Source organism: Silene latifolia, chromosome 7 (genome assembly GCF_048544455.1).
Source record: "Silene latifolia isolate original U9 population chromosome 7, ASM4854445v1, whole genome shotgun sequence".
Taxonomy (NCBI): domain Eukaryota; kingdom Viridiplantae; phylum Streptophyta; class Magnoliopsida; order Caryophyllales; family Caryophyllaceae; genus Silene; species Silene latifolia.
In genome coordinates this window covers 113,245,132-113,265,670 of record NC_133532.1, presented here as the reverse complement: position 1 = coordinate 113,265,670, position 20,539 = coordinate 113,245,132, and positions in this window count along the sequence as shown.

Below are 20,539 nucleotides of genomic sequence, written 5' to 3'. Positions count from 1 at the left end.
TTCAAATGTTTCAAATCATTTTTATGACAAACATTTTACCCATAAATTATAATCACCCTTGGTTCTATATACCATGACGGTTTAATCTGTGACTCGGTGATATTAATTGGTTAATTACATTTTAAGGGAAATCCTTTTCTTTTATTTACCATTTTAATTCATTTTTATGATAAACATATTTTGACCATCACAAAAATTATCCTTGGTTCTTTATACCATGACGGTTTATTCCGTGACCCGATGATATTATTGGTTAATTACATTTTAATGGGTATTTTAATACCCTTTTATTTTATTTACCATTTTTCTCATTTGTTTACATTTGCAAACATATTAGTCATAATCCATAATCATCCTTGGTTCTTTATACCATGTCGGTTTAATCCGAGTACGATGACAAACTTGACTAATTACAAAGAAATGAACTTAACATATTTAGTTCAAATCAAACATTTTACATTTCTATTTGTAAACTATGCTGTTCAAACATGCAAGTCCGACAACGAATATTACTAACACAATAGTAATTATTCCGAGTCATGCAAACAACACTTGCAAATCATTCATTACAAAAACCCGTTTTAAGAAACCATTTTAACAACCAGGAGGCTCCTCTTGGGTCGCCCCATGGCTCACGCCTCAAGAGCCTGCCTATTTCTATCTTTCAAAACCGGGGCAGAGCCCTTCCCTCGCCCATAGGCTCGCGCCCCAATGGGGCTGCCTGGCATCGTTCTGTCCTATTTTGGCACTTGTCTAGGACGATCCCGATTACGGTTTATCCGAATACGTGACGGATCAGATTGACAAGTTTACATTTTATACTTTGTCTTTTAACACACTCATTTTTCAAATAAATGGATCGTGTTAAGCATCATAACCCGAATTTGGTAAATGGATGTTTAATTTCCGTTTTCACATGCAAATCAATCTAAATCCAAATTGACATCTTATGCTTGATATTTGGATTAACAAACCGACTTAGAAAGCTCACATGTTAGGTTAAACTTTTGGATGCGCATTCATGTATTTTAACCGTTCTATCAACTTTTGCACTTAAACAACCACGATCGAACAGTAGAGGCCGCTAACGCGGGCTGGATTGGGTGTCCGATTAAAGGGCTTCCCAATACGTACCCTCACCCCTTACTCAGAACCTTTGGATAGTGGATGGCCTTATCCAGGGCGGACGAGAGTCATTTTAGGCATAGAATGCTAAAAGGGGGACGAGTCCTTATCTTTAGTACCTATGTCAAGCACCGCTTTTTGCCTTGATTGACCTAGGTATAAAGTGGATTCAAACGGGTTCCAAGCATCCCACAAATGCTTGGTGACGACTCCGAACATCTCTAATCGTTTCGAGACCTTTACCGAGACGAAACCGACCAATCTAAAGCGATCCGGTCGAAAGCATTTTACGCCGCCGAGCGTGGCTTTCAAAAGACCGTTGCATGTCCACAGATTGGTCTGGTGTGCAGGTGGCCCGTGACCGCAGATCGGTAGGTGGCCCAAATCCACAGACCGGCCTGTGGCCCATGTCCACAGTTTGGCGACTCCGCTGGGGACAACTAGGACACTTGTGTCTTTGTGATCCTTAGAGGTGAAACTCGAACGAGGTCGTGGTTAAAGTCCATTAATTGATATTACGGTCATAAGTCGGGTTCCTTGTCCGGGCCCACAACCTAACCTTTATCGACCAATTGGCTCATCTCGTCGGCATGAGTTTTCTCATCCCCGCATTTCGAATCCCGATTGAGTCAAGCATACCATTGACGTTACACATTTCCGTTTCGTCAAAGAGTTTTCATCACCTTCGAGCACGAGGCTAGGGCACCCTCCTTACACATTTTGTTTGGAATGGTATCCCTCTCGAAAATCGGGGTTTGATTGCTTGGTGTGTAACCCACTCTTTTAAGCCAAAACCCGTGTCAACATTATGCATAATATAACGAACTGCGAGTGCTTATGTGTTATGTGATCATAAGTTCTTCCGTGTCATTTCAAACTTTCAAAAAACACATTTCGCGCCGTTATAATGGCCGTTTCAAACCTCGGTCTTTTGCCGACCGTTGCACGCCTTTCTAGGCCGTCGTAATGACGATTTTCAAATCCTGTTTTTATAACCATTTCAACACGCCTTTCTAGGCCGTCGTAATGACGATTTTCAAAACTGGATTCCTAAAACCAATTTAACACACCTTTCTAGGCCGTCATAATGACGATTTCTGAAACCCGGTTCTTACAACCGTTTCTAAGCACCTTTTTATGCCATTATAATGACCATTTCAAAACCCGGTTTTTATAACCATTTCAAATGCACCTTTTTATACCGTTGTAATGACGATTTCAAACCGTGGTTTTCACAAACCATTTCAAAATCCCCTTTTACGTCGTCATACTGGCCGTTTCAAAACTCGGCTGCCGCCAACCGTTGCATTCTCAAAGCAGCCTTTTTATGCCGTCATAATGACGAATTGTACCCGCGAATTTTCAAAATTCGAAGACAGTTTTCAAACAAAAACGTTTTTCAAACCGTCGTAATGACGATTTTAACCCGTACAACTTTTCAAATTTCAAATCTCGTTTTCGAAATCAAATATAGCTTTTCTAAGCCGTCGCAATGACGATTTCAATTCTCACAATTTTCGATTTGCATACCGTCTTTCAAAGGTTAAAACGGTTTTCTAACCCGTCGTAATGACGAATTCAATCCTCACGATTTCCAGTTTCAAATCTTGAAAACGAATTTAACCGTTTTCAAATTTCAATTCAAAATCAAATTTTGAAAACAAATTTAACCGTTTTCAGATTTCAATCCAAAACCATTTGAAATAAAATCTAACCGTTTTCAAATTTCAATCCAATTTCAAATCACAGAAAACAAATTTAACCGTTTTCAGATTTTAAATCCAATTTCAAATCATTGAAAACAATTTAAACCGTTTTAAAATTTCAATTCAAAATCAAATCATTGAAAACAAATTCGACCGTTTTCAAATCTTAATTCAAAATCAAATATCTGAAAACAAATTTAACCGTTTTCAAATTTCAATCCAATTTCAAATCATTTGAAAACTAATTTAACCGTTTTCAAATTTCAATTCAAAATCAAATCTTTGAAAACAAATTTAACCGTTTTCAAACTTCAATCCGATTCCAAATTGTTTGAAAACAAATCTAACCGTTTTCAAATTTTCAATCCAATTTTAAATCCTTTGAAAACAAACTTAACCGTTTTCATGGCCATTGTGATGACGATTCCAAATTATTCGATTCTCGATTTTCTAATCCGTGATTCGGAATTTCAAAAACCGTCTTTGGAAACAATACTTTGTTTTCAGAGCCGCCGCAATTTCAACTCAAACTGTCTTTTGAAAACAAACCTAAGACAACTCTTCAATTGATCGACTTTTGGAGATCCCTACTCTTCGGAAACCGTCCATAAAACGACAAATGAACCTTTTTGAAAATTTCTATTTTCGAAATTTCAGTCCACCTTTCCGATTCAGTCTCGAGTCGATTAGAGTCCAGTCGATTTCAAGTCAAGTCGTCTAGATAACATCGAGTCTCCGCCGAAGTTAGTACCTACCTTCTGGTCTAGGTCGTGTCGCCTAATTATCGAGACAACTTCAATGGCGTTAGCAGAGTCAAAACCTCTAGGGTATTAAACCCGCATTTCCACTACATTACGGGTCAGAGGTCAAGTTTATGTACATGTCTTGTGTAACGGCGTCACGCCATCAACACACATCCAAACTGAGTCAGAAGTCGTCTGTCTAGGCATCACTGTGCCAAAGTCGACACTCGAGTCTAAACTCAAAGTCATGCACCAAGAGTTCAAACACAAGAGGTCCTTCGCGATCTTTAATGAACTCATAACCTGGTCACACCGTCGCGTCTTCACGACAACACTGCCTTTAATACATATGTGTCGTAATTGCCTTTGTTTGTGCAAAACCTTGTCAAGACTAGTTATAACGCCTATCGTTATGTCAATTAGGATTCCCTTGGGTGCCATCGATCGCCAACCGGAAACTCAAGAAGCCGATCAATCTTCATCCGCCATGACTTCTGCCGAAACCAACAACATGGTCCTTCGACTCCTAGCTACCGTGGAAAACTTGAGCACTCGTCTCTCCCAAGTTGAGGACAAAATGATAACCGAGAATTTTCCCTCTTCTGATATTGAACAAAGGGTTAAGCTCCTTGAAAGCCGGCTACTGGCCATCGACAAAACCAAAACCATATGACCTCATAGGTCCTTCCCTGATTTAGGTATGCCTTATGCCACAACCTTGGAAAGGCTAATATCACAAGGAAAACTCAAACCAATTGGTCCAACTCCAGACCCTTCACCACACAAGCGAGGACGTAGATGGGACGGAAAAATGTTTTGTCACTATCACCAAGGCCGCGGACACGATACTGAAATGTGTCTCCCCCTAAAGGGTGCCATCCTTGATATGATCGAAAAGGGCGCGCTACCATTACCTCCCTCAACAAACAACAAAAACAACCCTCCAGAAAACCCTACTGGACACAGTCAGGAATCTTCCCTAGACTGCTCTCACCTCATATCTCCTGACGATGAGAAAATTCATGAAATTGATGAGGATGGCATACAAAGTGCTATAATGATGCTCCCCATCTCCATCAACAACATATTCTCAAAGCTGCAAGTGGCTATCGATGATTTGAACACTCGGGTAGCTAATTTGGAGAAGAGGTTTGGTAGTACCGAAAATGAACCTAACCGTCAAGGAGAAGACCAACCCTCCATTCACCAACCAACAGCTGTTGAAAATGAGGAGTCATCTAATGGTTCGCACACCCATGAACCCACCAACAAAGAACATGAAATTGCCTCCCCAAATACCCTTTCAAATTATCAAGCAACATTCCCAAAACTTCCCATTGACAACGACCAAATCCTGCTTCACCCAGGATTGACAAAAATGAAAACATAACTCACAAAAAAATCCCAAAAAACACCAATGTGGGAACCATGGGAAAACATCAAAGGGTATTCACAGATATGGGAATAACATATGACACTGCTCTGGGGATACTTGCAGAAGGAATGTTGCAACCCATTGGTCCGACTTCGGACCCACCTGAACACAAAAGAGCCCGATTCTGGGATGGTAACACCTATTGCCAATACCATCAAGGCAAGGGCCATGACACCAAAACCTGGTTCAAACTCAAAAATGTCATTCAAGATATGATCGAGGCTGGCAAAATCATAATTGCACCTCTCAGTCAGGACAATCTTCCTGAATGTCTCAAGTCAAACAACAAGGTTGAGCGTTCTCAAAGGACATTCACTAAACTCAACACAACCTATGCCGCAGCTCTTCAAAACCTCATGACTAAAGGGAAGCTACAACCAATCGAGCCCACTCCGGACCCGACTGATGCTAAGAAATCCCGTTTCTGGGACGGCGGTATTGCCAATATCATCAAGGGAATGGTCATGACACTGAAACGTGCTTCAAACTGAAACATGTTATTCAAAATATGATCGACAATCATGAACTGATAGCTTCATCCCTATGCCAACCAAGTGATGAAAAAACCCTAATGAACATCTCTTTCTGCAAGGAGATGAAAGCCTCATGGGCTGTTGTCCTCATATCATTCCCAATAACGAGAGTGAAGTGCCCAAGTGGGTCAATGCTCAAGACCAGACAATCAAGCCGCTGGATCCTGCGAAAGAGACCTTCGAGGAGGAACACGATGATTAGGAGTCCGTATCTACCATTAAGTTTGAGTCCGAGTCCGAGTCTTAGGCTTTCTCATATCTATCCTAGTGTCTGTCCTTTTATTCCCAAGTGACAAACTGAGGGTTGTCCCCATGATTCACATGTATTCATCGAGTCTCTGCTAACATCTTATTTATCTAAATAAAAGCACAATTTCCAGCTATCATGTATTCTCCTCTTTACCATTTCCCGTTGACAACGAGAATTGATTTGAGAATTGATTTAAAACAAACAATATGTTCCAATTCAATGTGAGTACACTCGAGTGACGTTCCGTACCGAGTAAGCAGAGGACTCGAAACTCCGTGTCCATTTTCTTTACCTATGCCATGTCTGGCAATAGAACCCTTTCATTAGCACCCGATTTAGAACAAGCTTCTATCAAAGGGATCCTACGACAAACCCAGATAACAAACCAGAACATCTCCTTGTTCATGATCAATGACGGAAGGCAAGCCCATTCCCCACAAAAAACATCCCATCACCAATTATCAACCTCTCACCAACGGGTACATCCCCGTCTGCACCTTTACCTGCCTCGAACGAATTACGGCAAAGAACCAATAAATCAAAAGTCAAAGCGAAAGGCCAAAATCAAAGGCCCAAGCCAAAAGCCATTCGGCAAATAGCCATTCATCCAAAGCCACAATGAAATGCCAAAATCAAAGGCCCAAGGCAATATCCATTCACTCAAGGCCAAAGCCAAAGCGAAAGCCCAAGCCCAAAAGCCATTCAAGACAATAGCCATTCACCCAAAGCCAAAGCTCAAGGCCAAAATCAAAAGCGCAAGCCAATAGCCCTTCACCCGAAGCCAAAGGGAAAGGCCAAAATCAAAGGCCCAAGCCAATATCCATTCGCCCAAAGCCAAATTTCAAGGCCAAAGCAAAAACCAAAGCCGAAATCAATTCGCTCAAAGCAAAAAAAAAAAAAAAACCAAAGCCAAAGGCTACTCACCCAACGTCAAGGATAAGACTCAAGCCAAAATAAAACAAAACAAGATTGAAACCCTTTTCCCAAAAAGGCCAAAATCCAAAGAAAGCATCCAACATACAAAATCCTGGATAGGTGAGTCCAAAATACCAAGTCCAGGACCAACAAGTCCAAAGCCTGGACCAACGAGTCCAACACATCAAATCCCGGACCCACAAGTCCAAAATACCAAACACTAAAACCTCAACCAAAACTCCTTCACCCCTAAGTCCTTCTAAAGACTGTTACAAGGAGACCTATCTAGGATCCTGGGGATTCCCCTCAAGATCATAACCAAAACTCCTTCACCCCTAAGTCCTTCTATAGACTGTTGCAGGGAAACCTATCTAGGATCTTGAGGATTCCCCTAAAGGTCATAACCAACACTGCTTCACCCCTAAGTCCTTCTAGAGACTGTTGTAGGGAGACCTATCTAGGCTTCTAAGGATTCCCCCTCAAGCTCATAATATCACACCTTAACCTTTAATGTCCAGAAATGGAAATCTGATCCCGTGTTATCCAACCATTTCGTGCTCAGACCACATCAAGCCGGAGACCCCATTCCGTACCACACTACAAGCCGTTACCCATCAGCCTCAACACCACAAAGTTCTTGCTCCAGATTTTTATCTGTTAAGCAAACCCATTATTACCAAGCTCTATCATTCCCTAATGTTGAAGCCATTTTTCACCATAATCCCCACGGGGTCCTGGAATGCTTTGCTATCGAGAATGGGACATACCTAATCTACCCTTAGAGTCCACTTTTTAGTGTGATCAAATGATAAGGAACATTTTCACAAATTATACCCCTTCGATTCATGATCAAGATGTATTTATCTCCAATCAACCTTCGAGTCACCAAACGGAATTTTCCGTCGTGACGCTCAACTCTAGATTTTTATCTGTCAAACAAAACATTATTACCAAGCTCCACATTCCATAATGTCGAAGCCATTTTCACCCTGACCCAGATACGGAGTCCTCGAATGCTTTGCTATCGAGAATGGGATATACCTAATCTACCCTTAGAGTCCACTTTTTAGTGTGCTCACATGATAAGGAACATTTTTTACAAATTACACCTCTTCTATTCATGATCAAGGAGGAATTATCTCAAATCAATTTCTCGAGTCACCAAACGGCTTTTACCGTCATGACCCTCACACTTAAAGGTCCTAACATCTCGCTTAGGCACACACAGTCAGAACTATGATCTGGTTTGATTTCACTTTACGTGAATACGTAGGCAGTCCTTCAAGGACACAACCATACACCTCAAAATCACTTTAAGGTCCTAACAACTCGCTTAGGCACACACAGTCAGAACTACAATCTGGTTTGATTTCGCAAACACGCGAATACGTAGGCAGTCCTATTACGAGGACATAACCACACCCCTACACACATTCAATTTTCACACCTTCAATTTTCACACCTTCAATTTGCAACCCATTGCACACACATTCAGAACTACGATTTGGTTTGATTTCGCACACACGCGAATACGTTGACAGTCCTATTACAAGGACACAACCGCACACCCGTTTCAATCTCAACCATCAACATCAATCCTCAAAATCAGCCCACCCAGCTGCAAAAAAAAATTAATCTTATACTTATTTACTGGGGGCTTCTTCCTTAAGACATCGCCCATTCCTTGTTTTGTCAAAATCTCACCTTCTCACTTTGGGGGCTTCTCTTTCAAGACATCACTCGTCCTTTAAACTCAAACATCCTTTGAGTCTCAACTATAGTCCAAAATAAAACCGCCCATAGCCTAGTGCTCGGTTCGGACGACACAAGGTCTTGGTTCCGCTCTCTGAATCATCAAAACTCGAGAAGGGATCTCAAAACAAGCAAATGGTGGTGACACTAGTAGAAAAAACCCCTATTGCGTCTATTGAGTTACGTCAGTTCTTAAAAAACCGACGAAAAAGGTATCAACTAGTGGCGGGAAAACAATTTTCGCCCTATAACATCACTTTTTGCGTCAGTTCTGCTTTAAAACTGATGTATTTAATGCGTCGGTTATAAAAAAAAACTGACGTATTTAATCTAATGAGTCAGTTATATGACATAACCGATATAAATGTGCTAAACTTTTGCATCGGTTTTACTTTGTACTTATAACAACCGACGCATCAATTCCCCTATATTACTAATTACCATTTACCTCTCTCAAAACTTGCCAATTATATAAAACCCTTCAATCTTCATCATTATACTTGGTTTTTTCGTCGAAGCCTTGGCTCTTTCCACTGATCAAAGCACGCCCTCCTTCCCTTGACGTCGTTGCACCACTGCCGCACACGATCAAGTCGTTCCACAACCGCTGCGTCTTCAGATCTAACAAAATGGCTTTGTGTTTATCAATTCGGCGTACCATCACCACTCCGCCTATCACGCACGCGAGCCACCGTGAGATGCCACCAATCACTATTCTAGGTATTCTTTTTGCTTAATTTGATTTCAAACTTTAATTATTTTTGTATAATTTGATTTTGGGGCAGGTTTAATTGTAATTTAGGGTTAGGATAATTCGAACAATTGCAATCTTTCTCCACTTAATTTGTAAACCGGGTTTCGGTTAATGAGAGATTTTAATTGAAGTTGCTATTGAGACACTATTTTAATGTAATTTGCGGGAACCATTGAGACACTATTTTAATGTAGTTGTATTGAGGCATCGGGTCAATTGTGGTTTGATGTTTGAAATTAAACCCAATTGAGTTGATTTCAATTTCATTTTTGTTTCTTCGGTCAATTAGCTTAATTCAATTTATGGGTTTTCTGGGTTTGATTTGATTACGTGTAAAGATTGAATCTTGAGCTCTTTACAGCTTAAGTGAAGATGAAAGGTGTGGTATTTGACAATGGTGGTGGTACATAATGGGGTGTGCGCGATATGTTTGGATAGTATTGAGCTTCAGGAATCTGCCCTTGTTAAAGGTTGCGACTTGCAAGCATGCTTACTGGTTTGTCCTCCTTTTTTTCTGAGACTTCTAATTTTTCGATTGTTTTCCTCTGTTGAATGTTTTCAATTGATTGCATTATTTGATTTTGAGTAAAAAATGGATTATTGAACCGATTAAGGTTAGAGTTATCCATCGAGGGATGATTGTGAGCTTGTCATTGTCCAACGACCCTTTCATCACTGCTTTGAATACATGGCACTTCTTGTGTTTGTTTTTGGTAGATTAATGTTGATAACATTTCCTATAATTGGGGTTTATTGATTTTGGGTAAGACTTGTTGTGAACTGATATTGTGTTATATGGGTTATCTCATAATTTTGAGAAATCTCATTCATTCATCTCGTAATTTTATCTTATTTCACAAAAAAGTTGGTCCATCTAACCTTTACCAAAGTCCTTCCATTCATATGACTAGTAGCAGTAGCAGAAGTACATGAAAGCATTAACTCGACAAATTAAAGAGTGGCGTTCTGTACTCTTCAACTTATTAGTTTATCTTAACTTCTTTTTAACTGAATTTCCTGAACAAGTTACAAGTTAAATCCATTATGTTCCTTGGAGCGACATCGTTATCAGTTCTTTCTTTCATATGGTCGGTTGTACTTTGGTATTGTGGGTGTGATTACTGGTTTGATTCTTTATTTTCTGGGGTACGAGACTTCCCAATACACCAAGGTTAGTAGAGTAAGAGTGTGGACAGGGCCCGCGGGAACTGCGTCCGCGGGATCCACACTAGGCATAATCGACTCGAGGTTCTTTCGAATCGAATTAAGACAAATTAGAGTCGCCACCAAGTTTTATGGGAACTTGGAACCGTTCAAGTCAACTTTACACCTTTCGTCGAAAAGCATAAAGCCAATCGACTACGAGTGATTAAAGATAAAGACTTGTACCCTATATCACTCGATTTGAATGACTCTCGTAATCCAATGGTATTTAGACGGATCCACAAACCATAGATCTTGAGTAAGGGGTGAGGGTACGTGTTAGGAAGCCCATAAGGACACCTAACCCCGCCCGTCGATAACGGCCTCTACTAAGTCAAGTATCGGATTTCAAACAAGGTCATAGCTACTACGATATAGGATATGCAAACATCATTTTAAAACCCTAACATGTGACAACAATTTCTATGTCGTTTTAGATGCAACTAAACTAACTTTGTCAAAGTTGTAATTTAGCATGTGGGTTGATTGATCTAACAACATACAAAACAAAGCAAACAAGGCATAGGGGGAATGGGGGAGCCGTTGGGATCTATCCTATTACAACCCAGGCATTTTATGCCGACACAACAATAAATTAAAGATACAACTCGATCTAAAATACACTATACACAAAACCGTACATGACGCATTACACGACCATTCGGCCAAGGAAAACGTGCACAAAGGGGTGGCCCACGGCTTACATGACTCACGGCCTTGGGTCACTCCTCGTAATGTGTGCTTTCACTTAATCTCATCGAATTAGACATAGGGCTACGCACCAAAGCATGCATTAGCATAAATCGGGCCATGTTGCTTTAAACAACATGCGATTTACTACGCTCTTACATGCATTGGGGCACAACCATCTAACCAAACAAGACTAAGGTTTTTGGAAGAGGTTTTGACTCGATAAAAGAAAGCTAACTTGAAAATTACAACTCGATGAACAAACGATAAATTACAAGCGACAAACCAATAAAGAACAAACGATGTAAAACAAACGAAACAAGAAAGACCAAAGGACACGGCCACGCCATGGCCACTCTAGACACGGCTACCCTAGGTCCTAAGTCAGGTTCATTAGTTAGATCAATTGATTGCGAAACAAGTTCGAAAGCGGGCTAGAATACAAGTTAGAAACGACGTTGATCGATTGAAAAGATGTCTTGCAAATGTGTATTCTACACGGCCTAAAGGGGTCAAGTTAGGTCAAGAAGTTACGATATTAATGCTACTCATCGAGTGTTAATAGGAAGGTGCTAATCACGCACTCCTGTGCTAGCGAGAAATCGAGTGAAAAGAGAGATGCGTTCAATTAGGTTATAGAATTGTTAGTTGATTTTTAAAGCTATGTCGATGTACCCTAACGTGTCTAATTAGGTTATTAAATTGATCTAATGTCATCTAAACGAGTTATATGTTAACAATCAGAGGTTATACTAACATGTGAATGGTCCTTGGGTGGGTCGAATTACACGAAACAAAAGAGGGATCAAAAGCGAAGAGCGAAGTTAGAATTCGTTTTATTAATGCCCTACCTTGAACACGAGGATATGTAAATGAGACGGGGGTTACGACCGACTGATGTAGCGGATTTCTTTCCCATCTCAAGTCAACGCGGGTGTTCATGGTGGTACTTTAACTCATACTCGGACTAAACTAGTTTCATAGTTAATGATAACAATCGATAAACAAAATAAAACGAAACAATAAAAAACAAACACAAAAAAAACGAAATAAAAGGGAGAAAGAGGAGGATTTGATGCACCCTCAACCTACATGTATCGTTGACACCGTCTTGGGTCGTAATCGATGGTAGATTTTATCTCGAGAGGCCGTCGTCGACGAAGAAACAAAGCAAACAACACGTTTTTTGCAAATCTGGACAGCAACTTTCAAACTGCGATTTCTCTCTCGTTTCACGGTGAAAATTCGATTTAAAAGATGTTTTGAAAACTAGAAAGAGAGGAGAACAAAGATCTTAAAACAATCCCTGCTCGTTTTGAGTTATTGAGCACGAAAAACGAGCACAAACAGAACTGGACAGACAGGAAAAGCCGCGAAAATAGAGTGTATAACACTCTGTTTTCGAGGGAATTCGTGTACTCTCAAGGGCAATTTGGCTCGTAAATCTTTGTCTAATGTGTAGATGGATGTTGTATGGTTAATTTGGAACAAGAAACGCGAATTTTGATGGAGGTTTGAAGGGAGAACGAAGGGTTTCAAAGAGGACACACAAACTGATTCTCAGTTTGTAAGTCGGTTTTGTCGAGGGTTTTTGGGAGGCAATTAGGGTTTGTTTCTGGAGTTTAAAGCTTGTAAGTGAAGGTAGTATGTATGGAGAACTTAGAGGAATGAATGTATGGTGAAGGGGGGGTATTTATAAGGAGTTAAAGTAGGGTAAAAAGGGAGCCATAAGCAGTCGGGCTCGGTTTGCATTGCTGCTGCCCATCAGCTATTCGTGGGGTTTTTTAGGGCTTGTATGGTGGGTTTTCTTGGTGGTTAAGCTAAGGTAATATGGGTAGGATACTAGGGTATGAGTTAGGGTTAATGGGCACGGGTTTTGGTGGTATTTGGAGCGGGTTTTGGGCTCGGGATTTAGCACGCAAAACAGGGGGGCTGCTCGTGTTTTTTATGCGGGCTGTTGGGGAGTGTTTGGGACGGGATTTGGGCCGTGGTTAAGGGGGTTCGAACAGGGGTTGGATGGGTAGAGGCTTAGGTTGGTTAGTGTACTCGAGATTCGTGCCAACTCGTAAAGAAAACGGGCTCAAAAACCGAGTTATAATCGAGCTCCAAAACGCGTGTTTAAAACGGGTTTTTTCGATTTTTAAATCGATTTTTCAAATCGATTAACACATTAAAATAAATGATTTTTCAAATCAAATACACTCATAAAATGATTTTTCAAATTAATTATTTATTTTATTTTCAATAAAATAAAATTGAGAAAATAAATTCAAAATAAAGCAATAAAATGAATTCACTTCAAAAAAACATTTAATTTAAATATCATTTAAATTAATAAAATACTCCGTCGACAACGCTCATTCTACATCGTAAAACGAACCCAAATAATGACAATGACAACTAATAAATACATGTGTCCTATCATCATCGGGTGTTTGTCGGGTTCTCTATAAATTCCAATATCGACGGATACGGGTATCTACAGAGCCCCCACTTTGACTGTGGCTTGGACAAGGCGAAAGTCAAAGTATACCCCATGTCCCTCTCGACCTGAGGATTCTGCGGGCCGTTTATAGTCCATTAGACTTGCGTATATAAGCTCGCCAGCCATAAGAAGAGATCATACCTGGAACTTCGTCGGGGATTAACTCTTACTTCTGTTGCGTCAAATTATAATCATTGGTCGTCGACCCATAAATTGCATATATGGTGGGTTGAGCCTTATCCTCGGGCGCCTACGTATCCGTTTCTGACGGAATCAAACCCGCGTCGTAGTTCGGCAACTGCTGACACATGCCCAAAGTTTATCATCTGCTGGCGTATGTCCAAAACTCATCATCTGCTGACATTTGCCCAAAATTTATCATCTGCTGGCACTTGTTCGAAATTCATCTATTGACACTTGCCCAAAGCTTATCATCTGCTGGCAGGTGTCCAAATGGGACGAGACCTTCCGAGGAGGTTGCCGCCGCTTTCATCATTTGCTTTCAGCTACAGAATTCTCCCATTTCATACTCTTGTATTGAATTGAATTATTGGTGGATGTCATCCTTTACATCTTGATAATGGTCTCTGAAGCCAACGGCTTCAGAGCCCCCAGTTTGCAATGGCTCTAAAGTCGAAGACTTTAGAGCCCCTAGTTGAAGCATATCCTGCTACATTTGAAACACAAAAACGTACTAGCAATAATCATCACATAAGCACATTTGGATCATCGATCTTAAAATTGGATCATTTAAAAGATTGGGTCATCGACCCGAAAATTGAATTTGAAAATTTTGAATAATTGGGTCATCGACCCGAAGTTTAAATTTGACATCACTTGGTATGTTGGGCCATCGACCCTTCAAAAATTGAATTTGAAAATTTTGAATGATTGGGCCATCGACCCGAAAAGATTCTACTACTTGGATCATCTATCCACAATTCGCAAAAAAGTTTTTGGAATTTTGAAATTTTGAAATATTTTTTGAAATCGAACCTTGATGGGTGAGCATGAAACACGACACAGACACTCTGTATGACTTGCAAACAACGTGGGCGTAGCCCGCTACCGTAAAACAAAAAAAAGAAAATAAAACCGTAAGTGCACGAGTTTAAATTCAATTATTGACTTGCTGGGAGTAGAAATGTAAATTGGCCATTCTGATGCCAAAAAAATGCGATGAATGAGCGAAAACCCGACGCATCGTGCTAAAGACTGGTGTGAACTGGGGCGGGCCTAAGAGGCGCGCGACCCGAGGCCCACACGGCCAAAAAAAACGCCACCCTAGGGGTGTCACCCTAGGTGTTTCCTTCCCTTATACTTTCTATATATAAGGAAGAGTTGTATTGCAAAATTTATTCTGCTTTCCCAAACTGGTGCAAATAACATAAATCATTATGAATAATCTAGTGAGTGTTATGCGAGCATGGGAGACAGACTTCACTGTCTCAGAGAGACAAGAATTAAAGACCGCTCAACTGGCGCAATTACTTCCCTTACGCGGATCCGCTTCAACTCGCTTTGTTAGAATCGCCTTAGCTATTGGGATCCTCGTAATCATGTCTTTGCTTTTCCCGAGGGGGAGATCCGCCTTTAGGAAGAGTTTTACGGCCTGGGAGGATGGGATGCTGAGGCCATACCGGCTATACCAAAATTTCATTCGGGGTGGCGTGGAATATATCTAGACTGTCTTGGCCTCTCCAGGACGGAGTCTGAGGATATAGTTACTGGTGACGAAGTCAACCTTCTTCCTATTCATCGGAAATTTTGCATTTTGCGAAACAGTACTTCGCTGCCAACGTACTGCCGCAGAGCATTTGGATTGATCATGTTACATCTTTATGTCTTCGAAGATTGAATGAACAGGACAACTTGCGTAGGACAAGCGAAGCTCATGTCTATTGTGTCTCAGATGGAGACGGGACATAATCCTTCCTGGATTATTCTTGCTGAAACCATTAGGGGTTTAGATGCTAAGAAAGCGAACCCTGATGTTGAATGGTCGGGATGCTCCCGTCTGTTGCAGGTAACAAATTCTATCCTCTTGATTTCGCTTCTCTTCGTTTTAACACAAATTCTTGTGTTATCGCCACGACTTATCTATATTTTGCCACGATTTCTGCCACAATTCTGTGTATTTGCCCCGATTTTGCTGTATTCTGCCACAATTCTGCTATGATTTTGTTGCATTCTGCCACGATTTTGCTTCTGTTGTCTTTTTTTTTTTTTTTCTTTTTTTTTCACGTTTTTTGTCTTTCTTTCTTTTTCTTCTTTTTTTTTTTCGTTTTTTTCTCTTTTTTTTTACGTTTTTTTTTTTTTTTTTTTTTTTTTTCTCTTTTTTTTTCGTTTTTTTTTTTTTTTTTTTTTGCAGGTGTGGCTTTGTGAGAGATATTGGCTCTTTGCCCCGCCACGTGAGCCAAACTCGTACCTCGCCCGTATGCTGACTATGCGTGATAAGCGGTATGAAGACGAGCATCAAAATGACCTTGCTTATTGGCGAAACAAGATGGCAGAAGGAGGAGGTCGCCCTCTTTGCTGGTTTATGCCTTTGCTTCGCCTCAAATCTTTTACTATCCTTCCGGAAGATGATAAACCAGACGTTTGCAATTATTGGGTTTGGAAAGGTCTATTCACATTTACCCTGATCGCGTTCTGCGTCAGATGGGCCGTAGACAAGTAATTCCCAAGTGCGAGGCTGTTCTGGGACGAGCAAGAGAGCTACATCCCTCTCGTATGTGATGACGGCTCGAGAGATGGCACCAAAGGCGTCTCGGTACGTGTCTGCGCGCCCTCGACTACCTGGGTATCCCCGTCCTACACTAAGTGGCTTAAAGAGAAGACTGAATCAGGTAAGGACTTGTGTCGGAAGGATGAGCTTGTCGACATTAGATATTATGACAAAGGCAGAAGCAGTCGCGATTTCTTTGCTAACGATCTTTCGTCTGCATCTGGTCCTGAAACTAAGACCGAGAAGACTCCTAAGACTGACTCACAGGCGATGGGTGTGTGGAAACGGTTGGGTTCAAAGGCACACTCGGGCTCAGCCCTGGAAGGGAGACTTGGCCCTCGCTTGAGTGTAAAAGATAGGCTGGGCCCTCGGGAGGAAATGATGATCCCTTCTAAGAAGCGTGCTAGACAGAACACGACTACCCCTCCTCCGCAGGAGCCTCGGTCGCGTGACCCAAAAGGCAAAGGGAAAAGGAAGATGTAGGAGCCTTCGACTCCAATCTATTATTTAATACTACTACTTATTATTTGTTGCTGGCTGTCTTTTTTTTTTTTGAAGGTTGTAATGGGCATTGCCCGATTTTAATAAGACTTACTATTTATTAAAATTCCCAGTTTCTGCATAAAATTTCATTTTATTAAAGGAAAGGTCGGTTGTACTCTTATAAAGAGCTGCCTACGTATCTGTTATCAACAGAATCAAACCGGGCTCGTAGTTCCACAAAACAAATGCGCTACAAATATCAGTTTATAACGCACAAAAAGCAGCGAAGCAAAAGTGTCGCGGCCTAGACTCCCTCACGAGCACTGTAATTCAAAATTTTATTTCACGACATTGAGAATTAGTTCTAAGGATAGTATTTCTTCAGTTGATCCAAATTCGTCGGATTTGCAAAGTCGTTTCCATCTAGATCTGTTAGTCTAACTGCGCCTCCCGATAATATTTTCTTTACCAGGTAAGGACCGGCCCAGTTCGGCTTGAATTTTCCCCTTGGGTCGATTGGTAGTAAAGCGCGAACAGACTTTAGGACCAAATCCCCATCCTTTATTCCTCGAGGTTTCACCTTTTTGTTAAATGCTCTTTGTATCCTTTTCTGATAGAGTTGAACATGGTGTAGCGCATTTAACCGTCGCTCGTCGAGCATGAGCAAAGAATCATACCTAGCTCGCAGTCGACCCTCAGGAACCGACTTTCTAAAGAATTCTCAAAGAAGGTACCTCTAATTCGATAGGTGGACTGCTTCCATCCCATATGTCAAATAGAACGGAGTTGCTCCAGTGGCTGTGCGAATAGACGTCAAGTATCCCCATAGTGCGAACGGTATCTTCTCTGGCCATTCGCGATAATTGTCGGCCATTTTCCTGAGAATCACAGTGATTGTCTTGTTGGCGGCTTCCACCACGCCATTTGTTTGAGGTCGATAAGGTGACGATTTGTGGTGCTTGATTTTATACTTTTCAAGTATCACAGCAGTTTCAGCTTGGAAGTGAGTGCCATGGTCGCTAATGAACTCATGCGGCACCCCATATCTGCAAATGATTTCATTCTGAATGAACTTTGCTACCTGCTTCGCTTGTAGTACTTTGTATGATTTCACTTCTACCCACTTCGTGAAGTAATCGATGGCGACTAACATGAAACAATGCCCACCTGTTCCAGATGGGTTGACCTTTCCAATAATGTCGATTCCCCATGTTGAGAAAGGCCATGGTGATGTCAAAGTATACAACAGTGATGGTGGCACGTGTTGTATATTCGCAAAGATTTGGCAATTATGACAATGTCTGACATATTCGCGACAATCTGTCTCCATCGTGGTCCAATAATACCCTAATCTCATGATTTTACGCACTAGCATATGGGCATTCATGTGTGGGCCACACTCCCCGTCATGGACTTCTTCCATGACTCTTTTTGCAGTTGGTGAGTCTATGCATCGCAGAAGGATATTTTGCGCGGTCTTCTTGTACAATTGTCCATCATTGGTTCTAACGAACTGAGCGGCTAGCATTCGAATAGCGCGCTTTCCGCGGTTATCCATATCGGGTGGATACTCTCCTGTTTCTTTAAATTTCAGAATAGCATGATACCAAGGTTCAGCCTCAGTTTCTTCTGTGTCTCCGATTACATTAACGTAAGTAGGTGATGATCTTCGTTCGACACATATTGGCATAGTATCCATATGATCAAGTATGTTGATCAGAGCGACTAGCTTTGATAGTGCATCAAAGAACCGGTTTTCATCTCTCGGGAGGTGCACGTATTTGACATCGGCGAACAACTTTTCTAGTTCTTCGATTTTCGCTTGGTACGGAGCCAGGCTATCACTTCGGGTTTTCCACGTCCCGGCCACTTGATTGATCACTAGTGACGAGTCCCCATGTACTACAAGCTTTTTGATGCCTAACTCGAGAGCACTGTGCAAACCGAGTAGGCACGCTTCGTATTCGGCCGCGTTATTAGTGACATTAAAGTCCAACTTGATCGAAATGGGAACATGTTCACCTTCTGGTGAAATGAGTAGCACTCCTATCCCGTATCCCCTGCAGTTCGATGCTCCATCGAAATAAAGGTCCCACGTATCGTTGTCTATGTGAACGATATCTTCGTCGGGAAACGACCACGTATCTACAACCTCAGTTTCTTTTATCGGGTTATCCACCAGGAAGTCTGCAACCGCCCTTCCCTTTATCACTTTTAGCGGTACATATTTCAGATCAAACTCGGAAAGCATTAAAGTCCATCTTGACACCCTGCCGTTTAAAACTGTTTTTTCAAACAAGTATTTGATTGGGTCCATCTTCGAGTGGATGCAGACACTATGACTGAGCATGTAGTGTCGTAACTTCTTTGTCGCCCACACTAAAGCCAAACATGTCTTCTCGAGCTGAGTATACTTGATTTCATACTCCAAGAACTTTTTACTAATGTAGTAAATTGCTCTTTCGTCTTTATCGACTATCTGTGCCAGCATTGCCCCCATTGCAGTATTCGTAACTGTAAGATACAACAAAAGTGGTAACCCAGCCGTTGGCGGGCTGAGCACGAGAGGGGAAAATAGTATTTCTTTGATCTTATCGAACGCAGCTTGACAGTGATCATCCCATACGACGTGTTCCCCGACTTTCAACTTCTTAAAAATTGGCTCGTATATCATAGTTAGCCTTGCCATGAACCGGCTTATATACTGGATTCTTCCTTGGAAACCTCGAATTTCCTTCTCGGTTTTCGGGTGAGGCATTTCCATTATGGCCTTTATTTTTGATGGGTCCACCTCGATGCCACGGTGGCTAACGATGTGACCCAACAGTTTGCCGGATGTGACTCCGAATGCGCACTTTTGGGGATTCAACCTCATGTTATACTTGCGCAATCGTTCGAAGAATTTGCATAGTGTACCAAGGTGGCCATCACGCTCCTTTGACTTGACAATCATGTCGTCGACATAAACCTCGACTTCCTTATGCATCATATCATGTAACAACGTTGTCGCGGTCCTCTGGTATGTGGCCCTTGCGTTTATCAACCCAAAAGGCATTGCGTGTAGCAAGAGGTTCCCCATTGCGTTCTGAACGCAGTCTTATGCATATCTTCTTTCGCCATCTTGATCTGATTATAACCGGCGTATCCATCCATAAAGGACAGTAACGCGTGATTTGCCGTGTTGTCAACCAAGATGTCTATGTGAGGTAATGGGAAATCGTCCTTCGGACTTGCCTTGTTTAGATCCCGGAAGTCGACACAAACCCGAACTTTACCATCTTTCTTTGGCACTGGTACGACGTTAGCCACCCAGTCCGAGTATTCTGACACCTTGATGAATCCAGCTTTGAGTTGCTTGTCGATTTCTTCCTTGACTTTCAAAGACCAATCCGTGTGCATTTTGCGGAGCTTTTGCTTGACTGGCTTATACCCCGGCTTGATTGGGATCCTGTGCTCCGCAATTTCCCTATCAATGCCTGGCATGTCTTTGTAGGACCACGCAAAAACATCTTTGAACTCATGTAACAACCCAATGAACCCTTGTCTCTCGGCGGGACTTAAAGTAGTTTTTATTTTAAGCTCCTGTGGTTCTAAGGTTGTACTTACATTGATGGTTTCGGTATCTTCGATGATCGAAGTTTTCTGTTCGTACTCTTCCAACCCTTTTATCAACTGTAGAGGCGGTTCCATTTCTTCTTCTTCTTCTTCGACCAACTGTTCATCCTCGACCTCAGTCT